The sequence below is a fragment of the Heterocephalus glaber genome, unplaced genomic scaffold (assembly GCF_053883595.1).
Source record: "Heterocephalus glaber isolate CG9 unplaced genomic scaffold, H.glaber_assembly_v1.0 deba00001460, whole genome shotgun sequence".
Taxonomy (NCBI): domain Eukaryota; kingdom Metazoa; phylum Chordata; class Mammalia; order Rodentia; family Bathyergidae; genus Heterocephalus; species Heterocephalus glaber.
In genome coordinates, this window is record NW_028258307.1 from 4953358 (window position 1) to 4964685 (window position 11328).

Genomic DNA, 11328 nt, shown 5'->3' on the forward strand with positions numbered 1-11328 from the left:
TACTCCTTCAGAGGAACGAAACCACAAGCTTCATGTGTCACACACCATATGCACAGGACTCTGTTTTTATTTCCTTGGTTCTCGATTCTTCTTCAGAGACAAGACAGTTAACCTCCTCTGGTATTCTCATCTGCTGGTTTTCACTCTATCTTTCGTTTCTTTTGTATTATCATGGAGTTTGGTTAACTCATTCTTTATACTTGGCTTGTGTTTTCTGCAGTTTTATCCCTGCTCTTTTCCGATGGTAACGCAGAGCTCAATTGTTTTATTGGATTTTTAGTTTTTATGTGCTTCACCTCACCCATTTCCTTTGATATTTCTCTGCCTTCTGGCATCTCAGTCTGTCTTCATTTTTGTCCAAATCTTGTTTGCAATCTGCATTGCTTTCTAGCACTTTGTTGACTCATACATTAGCTAATGCCCAGGACCATGCTCTTTCCAAGCCTGCATCCTGTGTACTCAGTCTCTGACTTTTATGTCCCAGGACTTTGTTAAAGTCCCGGGTGTTTTCAGCCTCCTTCATGCCCCTCTAATGGGAGGTTGTCCAGGACCCTTGGTTTCCAGAAGCAATGGTAGTGGACGCTGTTAGAATGGGGAAGCTGTTGGAATCTTTCTCGAATCACAAGGATGATGGATGTCAGCAGAGATGTGCATTAGCAATAAAGCAGGTCACCATTCTGGGAGCAGAATGGAGACAGCTGAAGTGGAAATGTGCGGGAGAGGGAGGGGAGACTTCCCTCTTGTTCCACTGCTGTGCTACGGGAGTCACCTGTGGGACGGCTGTGTGGTCCAGCCTCTGTGCCTGGGGTTTTACCTGGCAAGATCATGGCGCTGTGGCTGGCCTGTCAAGCCCCAGCCCCTGCCACCCTTCCCACCTACTACTCACCTCAGCTTCCCCGTGGAGCCCAGGTGTGGGGACTGGGAGGGGAGCTGCTATGATCAGCACAGTGCTTCCTGCTCACAGGGACTGTCGGTGTCCTGCTCTCTGTGGACTTGCGCCTGGACCTCCGACGAGGAGCTGCAGTCCACGAGACCAACACCCACGGTCAGCTTCTCTACAGTCTTGACAGGGGAACTTGAGACCCTGGCATGGGGATGCAGGCAGCAGGGCAGACCTCGGGTGCCAGGTCTGGCCGTCAGACAGTGGTGGCCAAGCTCTACTGTACAGTACTTATCACCAGGGAACTGGGTTGTGTCAGTGCACACAGAACAGCACCGGCACGCAGTGTCACAGGTCTGTGAGCCCCTCAGCTGGGGCTGAGCCACCGTGGGCCCACGCAGGGTCATAAACAGCTGGTTTAATGGCTTTGTGACCACTCCTATGCTAGGAGGGGACAGGCGGAGACTATGATGGCCTAGAGCTCTCACTGGAGCTCGGTGCCAGATGGTAGATTGTGTCCTGCCCCACCCTGGAGCCCCATTACTGGTGTGTCATGCTTCCTTTCTCCCAGGGACCTGCCCCTGGCGGGTGTGGGATACTGTCAGCTCTACTACAAAGTTCACTGAAGTCAGAGAAGTGTGCTCCCCCCCCCCCCCAGCCTCTTCCCTAAGCCTGGGCTTTACTAGCAACACGGTATATGGAGGAATGTAGACTTTCCCACCCTTAGCCTAGCATGGAATTTCTCTTTCCCTGTGCCTTCCCCTCTCATCTGCACTGCTGACCACTGAATCCAGCTTCTGCATAACCATTCTATATTAGCTTTGCAAGTGGCATGAATGTTGATGGTGAGGACAGAGATTCTGATACCTTCCGTCCAGATGTTGGAGCTGTGGCTGGTATTGGCATCTGTGGTTCAAAGAGCAACAGCGCTGGGCATTTTGTTGGCCTTGTCAGACCCTCTGCCCTCCCTTCTCCAGCTCTGCGGGGGGTAGTGGACCCATGGACTGCACCACCCGACCACTTGTTCCCTAAACCTTACCTGTGCCAATATCCGTCACACTAGTAACCTAGTCCACTCGGCTCTGCTTGTTCTCTTTGTGTGGCTGACAAATAATACAAAACCCAGTTGCCTTCAGTGGGCTGCACTGCCTGACAGGTGCTGTTTACAGCCTTGCTTGGGAAGTTTTCTTCCAGCGGAGTCCTATCCGGAAACTCCAGGGGCACATTAGATAAAGGCAAAACTCCTGACTTACAGGGAGGAGGTAAAGTGCTGCCCTGCTCCCAGCTTCCTCATCTTCCTGGAAGACAGAGACACCTAGAAAAATGGGGTAAAATCAAGGCACCTTTTCAAGATACTATTTGCAGGGTACAGTTGGCCCTCTGTGCTGTGGACTCAACCGAGGGTGGATGGAGAATATTTGAAAAATACAGTTGTGTCTGTGCTGAACGGTCACGGGCCTTTTCTTGCTGTTAGTCTCTAAGAAATTCAGTCTAACAGCTACTAACATAGAACTGACGTTGTGTTTAGTATTAAGAGCTATTAGTTACCAGATGATTTAAAGTATAAGGGATGTATGTAGGTTGTTTGTAAACATGGCACCACTTTATAGAAAGGTTTGAGCTTTGCGGATTTGGGCATTTTCAGGGATCTGGGGACACCCAGGGACAACTGTCTTCACTCCAGCCCAGGCTTGTTTTTATTTTTATTTTATTTTATTTTATTTATTTTTTTGGTACCAGGGATTGAATTTGGGTCCTTGTGCTTGTACAGCAGGCGATGAAACCACTGAGCTAAATCCCCGGCCCTTCAGCCTTGTTTTTAGCCCTGAACACTGGTAAGTTCTCGGTCACCCTGCCAATGCAACTTCCTGTCAATTAGGTAAAATCTTTGACTGCTTCCAAATAAGATTTTTCAATGCATAAATGATAATACCAGAAGCCCAAAAGAAAGCCACATACTGAAAAAGTGACTGAAGCACAGAATCATATTAGTAATCTGTTTGCTTTGTTACATGCATGTTAAGCTGCCAGAGGTCATGGCAAGTCTAACACATGTACAGTGGAATGGAAATACCTGAAGACTCCCTGAGTGCTGTAAAACCGGAGTTGCAGAGCCACAGGTATTGCTACCACGACTGTGGCTTCATTTATTTATTTTGGGCCTGTATTCAGAAGGGGAGGAAATGCTGGATCCCCAAGAGGTGAATAACAGTGAAGATGTCATCTTCTCTGCGTCTATGCATGCACCCCATGTTGGTTATTAACTGCTCTATTGTACACATGCAGGTATTGGCCAGAGAAAAGACAAGAGGGAGAGGGGAAATCTGGGAGGGACGTCGTCTGTCAGTATCACAGAGGGTGCTAGCTCACCCTACAAACTGAGGTGACCCTGAGACACGAAGTAGTGGGACAGCACTCAAGATTCTATTAGGGCCGTGAGCACATTGCCCCCAAGTGCAGCCTGCTGGGTCATGACCTCCAGGGAGCTTACAGAGACACCTGCCAGGTGTCCTTCCCTGTCCAGGACCTCCCGGGACTGTGATCAGCCAGGCCATTGGCTCAGGCCCTGCATAGATACTTCGTGAACACTGCAGGGATTGGACCCTGAAAAGCCAGTAATCTCCTATAGGGAGATTGTATAACAATCTCCCTATACAAGTGCCCGAGCTCCCTTCTAAACCCCTTAAAGTCTCCTAGACAAAGAGCCATCCTGGGACCCCCTCCTGGCTAGCGGGAGCTCTACTTCCTTTCCTTTATATCTTTTATTTCCTCACCTTGGTATCTTTTAAATGCAGTTGCTCACACCCCACCCTCTCTATGCACAGTGTTTTTCTTCATCCCAGTGGGATATGGCCCTGCCATTCCAGTATCTTTTCCAGTAGTACGTTCTGAGGTACAATAGAAAAAAATAAAGATAGGTAAAAAGGATACAAGGAAAATCATAATTTTAGAAGTATACTTTGAGAGCTGGGTGTGATGGTGCACACCTGTAATCTCAGGACTCCGGAAGCTGAGGCAGGAGGATTGCTGTGGGTCTGAGGCCAGCTTGAGCTACATAGTGGGTTCAAGGCCAGCCTGAACTACATAGCAAGACCCTATCTCAAAACATACAAACAAAATTGTGCTTTTAATAAAAACTGTGGGTTCAGAACACAAACCCAGTCCAAAAATATTTCTATGGTCTTTAAAGACAGGGTAAGTCTGGGCCATTCCTTTCTACATGGAAGTGGGCTTGGCTATTTTTTTTCACTTACAAAATGAATTTTTTCCCCTATCACCAATGAGGGCTGTCACCTGCGAATGAGCCACCATCCCTTCCTCCGTATTTTAGCTCCTCTTTCCATACATTTATAGATTAGACAGATTTTTACCCGAAAGTCCCCATAAACATACCCAGTCCCAGACTGATAGGCCTCTCTCTCTTGAGGGCCTGCACCCTATTTCTTTGAGTGTGTATTTTTAAAATTCTACTTAATCCCTTTGATCCTTTACTGATGTGTCCTGAAAATTCTTTTTCCACAGGCGTTAGTGAACCTGCAAAATTTTTATGCCAGTAGGGTGGGCTCCAGTTCTCCATCCTGGCTTTTCTTTTTGTCATCAGGGTATGGCATCTGTGCTTCTCTTGAGAGGGTGGAAACTCTCCAGGAAGTTCCAGTCTCTGTGAGTCCCTAGGCCTGCAGTGAGGAGGAAAAACAAGAACATGGTGGCTGGGCCTGAGAGTTGGCTCTGGGAATCCCACTGGGGAAGAGGCTTAGTGCCTTTTGACCCAGTAATCTCGCTTCTAGAAAGCTAGAAGGAAAATAATCCCCCAAGGAAGACGTGACTCTTCCTAGCCTGACTACCCTGTGGGTGCAGATGAGACCCACGGACAGTGATGTCCACGGACCACAGACATGTGGAGTGGCCACAGACCTGGAGGCCCTGAGGCCCTGCCACGAAGCCCCCAGGCAGTTCTCAGAGTCCTCGGTCAGTGCCTCAGCCGTGCCAGGCACCAGGTCCACCTCGGGCAGCTGCAGTGAGTCCTCAGGCTGGAACCTGCTGCTCACTCACATGGAAATGCTCCATCCAGGCACTTTCCTGGACAAGGCAGCTCTGCCCAGCTCCCTGGCTCCTCCATCCCAGGGCCACTGTGGCTTTCATGCCTGCACCAGGAAGTGACACTCCTCTGCCCCAGGTCTCCTAAGACCTTTCCTCAGAAAGACACTTTCACTTCTGCTTGTTCACCCCTCCCTACAAAAGATGAGGCCTGCTGCCTCGGAGCCACTGTAGGACAAACACAGCATCTTCTGTTTCTCCTGTCCCCCACCCCTGGCTCTCTTTCCACTGTCCATTGCACACTGGTTCATGGAAAGAATCGATGGAAAAATCACCAGTCTCGAACTCCGTCTCCCTTAGGCTTCTGGACTCTGATCCTGAGTGGCGGTTGGGGTAACACATCAGCATGCTCATCACAAAATTAGGTCCAACAGGGAAAACCTGAGAGCAACCTAGAAGTCCACTTCAGAGAGGCAGACAGAGCCACTGACAGTAACAAAGATGGTAAAGCATAAAGAGTGCTTATGATTTAATTTTAACTGATAAAAAGAATTCATTAAACTATACGCTACTGTGATCACAGCTACATAAAAATGATATATGCCCATACAATGAGCAGAAAGTAGAGCTGAACAAATGAAAAGCCATTCAACTTGGCGTATCCACAGGGCAGGCTGACTTTTCCCTATGTCATTGATTTAATAAAGAATAAAAATTATTGGAAAAAAGTAATAAAAGCGTGGAGGTCTCCTTGCACATACTCAGGTCCCATGCACCAGAAAGGGCTGCATTTTTCTGGGGACATTTGGTAGATCACGCTATTCTCCTGGGAGTATTTCCAGCTTGGAAGTCTAGAAGCTGGGTCCTTCTTGCCTACAGTGGCCATGTCTATGCCTCAGGCACTTTCTCCTCTCGGAGACACAACACCCACAAGTTAAAGAAGGAGAGGTTTATTCGGCTCACTGTTTCAGAAGTCTCAGTCCATGGTCAGCTGGCTCGAGGCAGGGCGACATAGCGGAAGGGCCTGGGCAGAGGAGAGCTGCTCGTGGCATGGCGACCAGGAAGCGGACAGGAGTTTTGGGAGGGTTGCTTGCTCTGGGCATGGTGAGTGGGAAGCAGAGAGCAGGAAGGGCGGAAATGAGGAGGGAGACAGACCCTTCCAGGCCACACCCTAGTGACCCCTGTCCTCCAGCCACATCCCACTCCCACAGCAAGCCAGCTGTACGGCCTCATAATCCCATCACCTTCCAAACGCATAAGGTTTGGGGGACCATTTTAGATCCAAACCAGTGTATCATCCCAAGGCTTCAGGAAGACGGGTACTAATGTCTTACCAAGGAGCCATCTTAGTCTGGCTGGGCTGCCAGAAGAAGGAAAAAAACTGAGACCAGATGATTTATAAACAACAGAAACTTATTGCTCACAATCCTAGGCTGGGACATCCAGAGTCAAGGCACTAGCAGATCGGGTGTGTAGGAGGCCTTGGCTTCTGCTTCAAAGGTGCTGCCTGCTCTCTGTACCCTCAGTGGAGGAAAGGAAACACACTCTCTAGGCCTCTTCTGTAGGGCATTAACCCCATTCACTGGGGCAGGCACCCGGGACCTTTTCCCCTCCCGGAGGTTCCCCTGGATAGCTTTACACCAGAGGTTAGGGCCCAGCAGAGCCTCTGGATCCTGCCCTCTCTGCTTTGCTGCAACCCGAGGCATCTAGAAGGAAAGCAGTCGGGTCGACTATTAGGAAGGTGGTGCTTCACCAGCCCTTGCTTCGGGAGCTTATTGTCCCCTTGGAGACAGTGACTGAAGTTCTAATCCCTGCCACTGGCCCTGGAGGCCTGGCTATGGCCAGCACAGCCTCCCTCACCCACCAGCAGCGGGAAATGAGGACAAAAGTGATCCCAGAGCCTGGCACCCGAGGCCGCTCCAGGCCTTCCATCTCACTGCCCGCGGGGGATCAGCTCTCTTGGAGCCTGCTTGCCTGTGTGCTTTGCTAAGTCCACATTTGGGTTTCTATCTCTGCTGGCCCCCTTTGGACTCCGGATTCACTTTGGGTTCGCTACCAGGCTCCATGCATTGTCCCTCAGTGACGATGCTATTTCTGCCCATCTGAGTCAATGCACCAGGGACGTGGCTTGCAGTGTGGGCAGCATCTAGGGCCTTAACCTTGAACACAGACACCCCCACCCCCCCAGCCTTGCTCTCAAACTCATGACTTCTGGCTCCAGGAACTCAGGGAGTTTTCCTTCGATTTCTCACATGCTTGCCTTGGCCTTTGAGGTCCTCCTCCTCACCGTATCTCTTTGGACCTGGGCATCTTCTTCTGAGTATTTCGTGCTCCCAGGAATACACCAGGGATGTGAAGGGACGGGGGCCACCCCTAGACCTCTCAGTCTCCCTCCCCTGCTGGACCCTCTCTGCTGCCCCCGAGTGGCCCAGGAAACATAACACCTTCTCTGAGAGGCTTGGCCTTACCTTCCAAGTCTTAGACTGGTGCACGAGTGTGAAGCTGTTTGCCTACTTTGGGAGAAAGTGCAAGTATTTTGCTGTTTTTTAAAGGAACTGCTTTAGCACTTTGGACACCGAGCTCCCAAGAGTAGGACGTGAGGAGGGAGTCGCTGGGAGCTCAGGGCCGGTGCTGAGGGAGGGCGCTGGCCCGGAGTGAGGACCTGGGGCGAAGTCCCGGTTCTGCCACATTCCAGGTGGGTGACAGGCCTCCACTTCCGCAGCTGCAGAATGAGGAGAAGAATAACACCTGCTTGAGCAGGTGGGGTGAGGACCAAGACGATGCTGTGCAAGGGGAGGAGAACAGGACAGCTGCCCTACTTACGAGCGCCGGGCACCATCACCGCATTAACTACGGGGCTCGCGGGCTCGGGCTTAAGGCTCCTGCCCGTCAGACTCGCAGGCACAGGAGGAAGGTGACCGGCAGACAGCAGAGTCCCAGGAAGTCTCGGGAGGGCGCAGATGGCAGGGAAAGAGTTAAAAGTAAGAGGCGACAACATATGATCTCCGGGGAGCGGCCGGACGCGGGATCAGGAAGGGGGAGAGGGGTAGCAACGGAGACGTCGTCCAGCCCGGCTGTGGTGGCTGCATTGCAAGACAGAGCTAGCATGGGCCCTGCCAGGCGAGGTCCCCTCACCAGCCGCGTCCCTCTCGGCGGTCACAGTTGGGGTCAATCGCTGCCCCCCTTTGGCCCTGGAGACCCATCCTGGGAGCGTCTCAGCGCCTCGGTCCGTTCGATCCAGGCAGCAGGGAAGCGGCCAGGGCGCGGCCAGGGCTCGGGCAGGGCTCGGGCAGGGCTCGGCAGGGCTCGGCAAGGCTCGGCAGGGCTCGGCCAGGGCGCGGGTCGCTCCGATTCCCCGCGGAGTCCCCGGGCTGCAGGGCCCCGCGTGGTTAGCAACCTCTGCCCCGCGCCCGGCCCTGTTTCAGTGATTTCTAATTGACTGCGCTCCCTGCAACTGGCGAAACTCGTTTTCTCACCTGTAATAGGTTGTTAAAACGAAATGAAAAGCATATAGCACAGGGCTCGCTAATTATCCTATAAATAGTAGCTGCTGTTGACGTCGCTGTCAGCCGCACTGCTGCGTCACCTCTTTAGAGCTGAGTCAGCTCTGCCCGAATCCCGAGCCCGTGCGGCCGGGGAAGCATGCGGGGCTCTCTAGCGCCACCGTCTGGACTTCTGCTGGAAAAGACTGAAAAGTCACCAGCACCCATGACCAGGCCGCATGCGCGGGGTCTGAATCATCCGTAAAATGGACACGTGTCAGCCTCAATCAACACAGCTGCGTGCGCTTTACACTCAGATGTGTCTTCTAATGTAACCGTGTCTGAAGTTTATGGGCTGAACTAAATATTATTTTATATTTCTTTTATTCTAAAGTTTAGACATTACTTTAAAAAAATTATGTACAGGCAGCATAAACGAGGTATTATTTGACTTTAGTAAATGGGGCATTATAAGGTATTTATTCCAAGCTGGGTGCAGTGGTGCATGCTTGTAATACCAGTGCTACCCAAGCACTCGAGAGGCCGAGGCAGGAGAATTGCCACGAGTTTCAGGCCAATTTGGGCTACACAGTGACTTCAAGACCAGCCTAAACTACATAGCAACACCTTGTCTCAAAAACCCAAAAAGAAAAAAACCCCACAAAGTATTTATTACAAAAAGGGGCCCAGGGAGGTTGAGAATCAGCCATTGGTCTCCTAAAGCCATAAATATCCAGCCACTGGGAGCACATACCTGGAAGTAGGGTGCCGATGTCCTGCTAGGAACATTGAGCAATCTTTACAGCCGTCCGCTGCCAACCCACCTCCCTGCTGACCTCTGTCGCTACCTGCCCATTGTGGCCTGGTCGGACCACCAGGCAGGGACCTCCATGTACTCAGTGCCAGACACCGCTGCCACTCTTACCTTTCGTGAGGGGAGCAGGCCTCCAGATTTAGAGCATTTCCTTTCCAAGCCATCATCTAAAATAAAAGCTGTATTTTTAGTATCCAATAAAATGATGGCGTCCAGCACAAGGCCTGAGCATCTCATCAACGGGAATTTGGGATCACACTGTATTTATTTCCCATTCTTGCTTCAGTCTGAAATTCCCTCAGATATCAATTTTTTTTTTTCTGGGGGAAAAAAGGGGCAGGAAATGTGAGAGATATTGTTTCCTAGCCAGCTGTCTCTTTATTATTCATACTTTCCTAGATTGGCCTCAAAGTTTTCCTAGGGAGTGTTTAACGCTGCAGATTTTACATGAGTTTAAATTTGGCTGCTAAAATCTGATGTAGACATTTTGACTTAACCATTTTTTGTCTTTACAGTGGTGTGAAACCTACCCAACCACTCTGACTCTCACTTTCAGTACAGTACACACGGTAAGTTCCATGAGATAGTCAACATTCTATTGTAAAAGTCTTTGTTGGATGATTTTGCCCAGATGTAGACTCAGGTAAGTCTTCTGAGCACATGTAAGGTAGGCTAACTGCTATAGTTTGGATCTTCAGTGTTTCCTAAAGTATCTTTCCTAGCCCATGGCACTACTGGTAGATGATAAAACTTTAGGAGGTGAGGTCTCTAAAGTGTTCCCCAAAAGCCTCACGTATTCAGAGTGACTGGATCATGGGGTGCTATATTCATCAGTGGATTTCTCCATTAATAAGTTCATGGCTGAACGTGAACCAGGTGGGGCCTGGTTGAAGGTAGTCACTGGGGGTGTGACATGGAAGGATATGTTCAGGTCCCTGGGTCCTCTCTTCTCTCTCTCTGTCTGCCTCCTGGCTGCCATGACATGAACAGTTTCCTTCCACCAGGTCATTCCACCATGCTCTCTCTGCCTTGAAGCCCATAACCCATGGCTCAAACCCTCTGAAACCATGAGCCAAAATAAACCTTTCCCCCTTTAAAATTGATTGTCTCCAGTATTTTGTCATAGTGATGGAAAGCTAGCACATGAGGGTGAACTACGATGTTGGTAGATTAGGTATATTAAATGCATTTTTAGCTTATATTTTCATGTTACCATGGATTTATTAGGATGTAACCCATTGTAAACTGAGGAGTTTACAGTATGTGTATGTGTGTGTGTGTGTGTGTGTGTGCGTGCGCGTGTGTGTAATGCATGGCCTTGTTTATCTGCTTGTTGCATTGTCAGGGGCGTACTCTTATGGTTTATATCTAGATATCCCCCAAGAGCCTCATACGCTCATAGGTGGGGCTTTTGGAAGGTAATTGGATTATGGGGTCAGAGCTCACCTGCTGGAAGGTGGGGCTGGTTGGAAGAGTCTGGTCATTGGGAGGTGGCTTGGAAGGGTTTATCTTCCTCCCTGGCTCCTGCCTTCATTCTCCACTTCCTGTCTGCCACGCCATGAGCAGCTCTCTCTGCCATGTCTCTCTGCCATGCGGTCCTGCCTTGGAACTGGCCAGCTGTGGACTGAAACATGAACCAAAATAAACCTCTCCTCCCTTACATTGTGGGTGTTGGGTGTTTTGTCCTGGCAAGGAGGATTGTGACTAAGATGTGTACTGTCACAATGCAGTCTTCACATGCCCTGCTGGGCCACCGTTCCTTCCCTCAAGCACTAGCTATCTCTGAGCTGATGCCGCATGGATGAGTGAGATCTGGCCTCCAGGACCTTAAAAGCCTCTATGAGAGGCTGATTAGCAAGACAGGGATGGTGCTGAAGGGTGATGAAACCATGGGCCACAGAGGGACCAGCAGCAATTGCACCAGAAAGGAGGTGCAAGTGCACCTGCCAACATAGCCAAGTACCCAGAGTAAACACTCAAAATCCCACAAAAAAGACACAGCAGACACAGAAAAGATGGTTGGTGGCAGAGAAACATCAAGGGTGAAGCACCATTTGTGAGTGGAACTAAGTCACCTGTTTTCTGCAACTTTGAGTTCTTTTGGGAGATGCACTATC

At 50.3% G+C, this 11328-nt stretch overlaps 1 long non-coding RNA gene across 2 annotated transcripts; it reads right to left on the bottom strand.

Annotated features, from left to right (window-relative positions):
* Positions 1 to 1718: 1718 nt before the first annotated feature.
* Positions 1719 to 8515, bottom strand: LOC110350046 (uncharacterized). Of its 2 annotated transcripts, XR_002396335.2 has the most exons (4): positions 7739 to 8515; positions 7384 to 7637; positions 5879 to 6010; positions 1720 to 4554 (listed from the first exon to the last, which is right to left on the bottom strand). It is a non-coding gene; the product is annotated as an uncharacterized LOC110350046 (long non-coding RNA). The 2 variants fall into 2 exon arrangements; XR_002396334.2 differs by having other exon boundaries at positions 1719 to 4554; positions 7384 to 8509.
* Positions 8516 to 11328: the final 2813 nt, after the last annotated feature.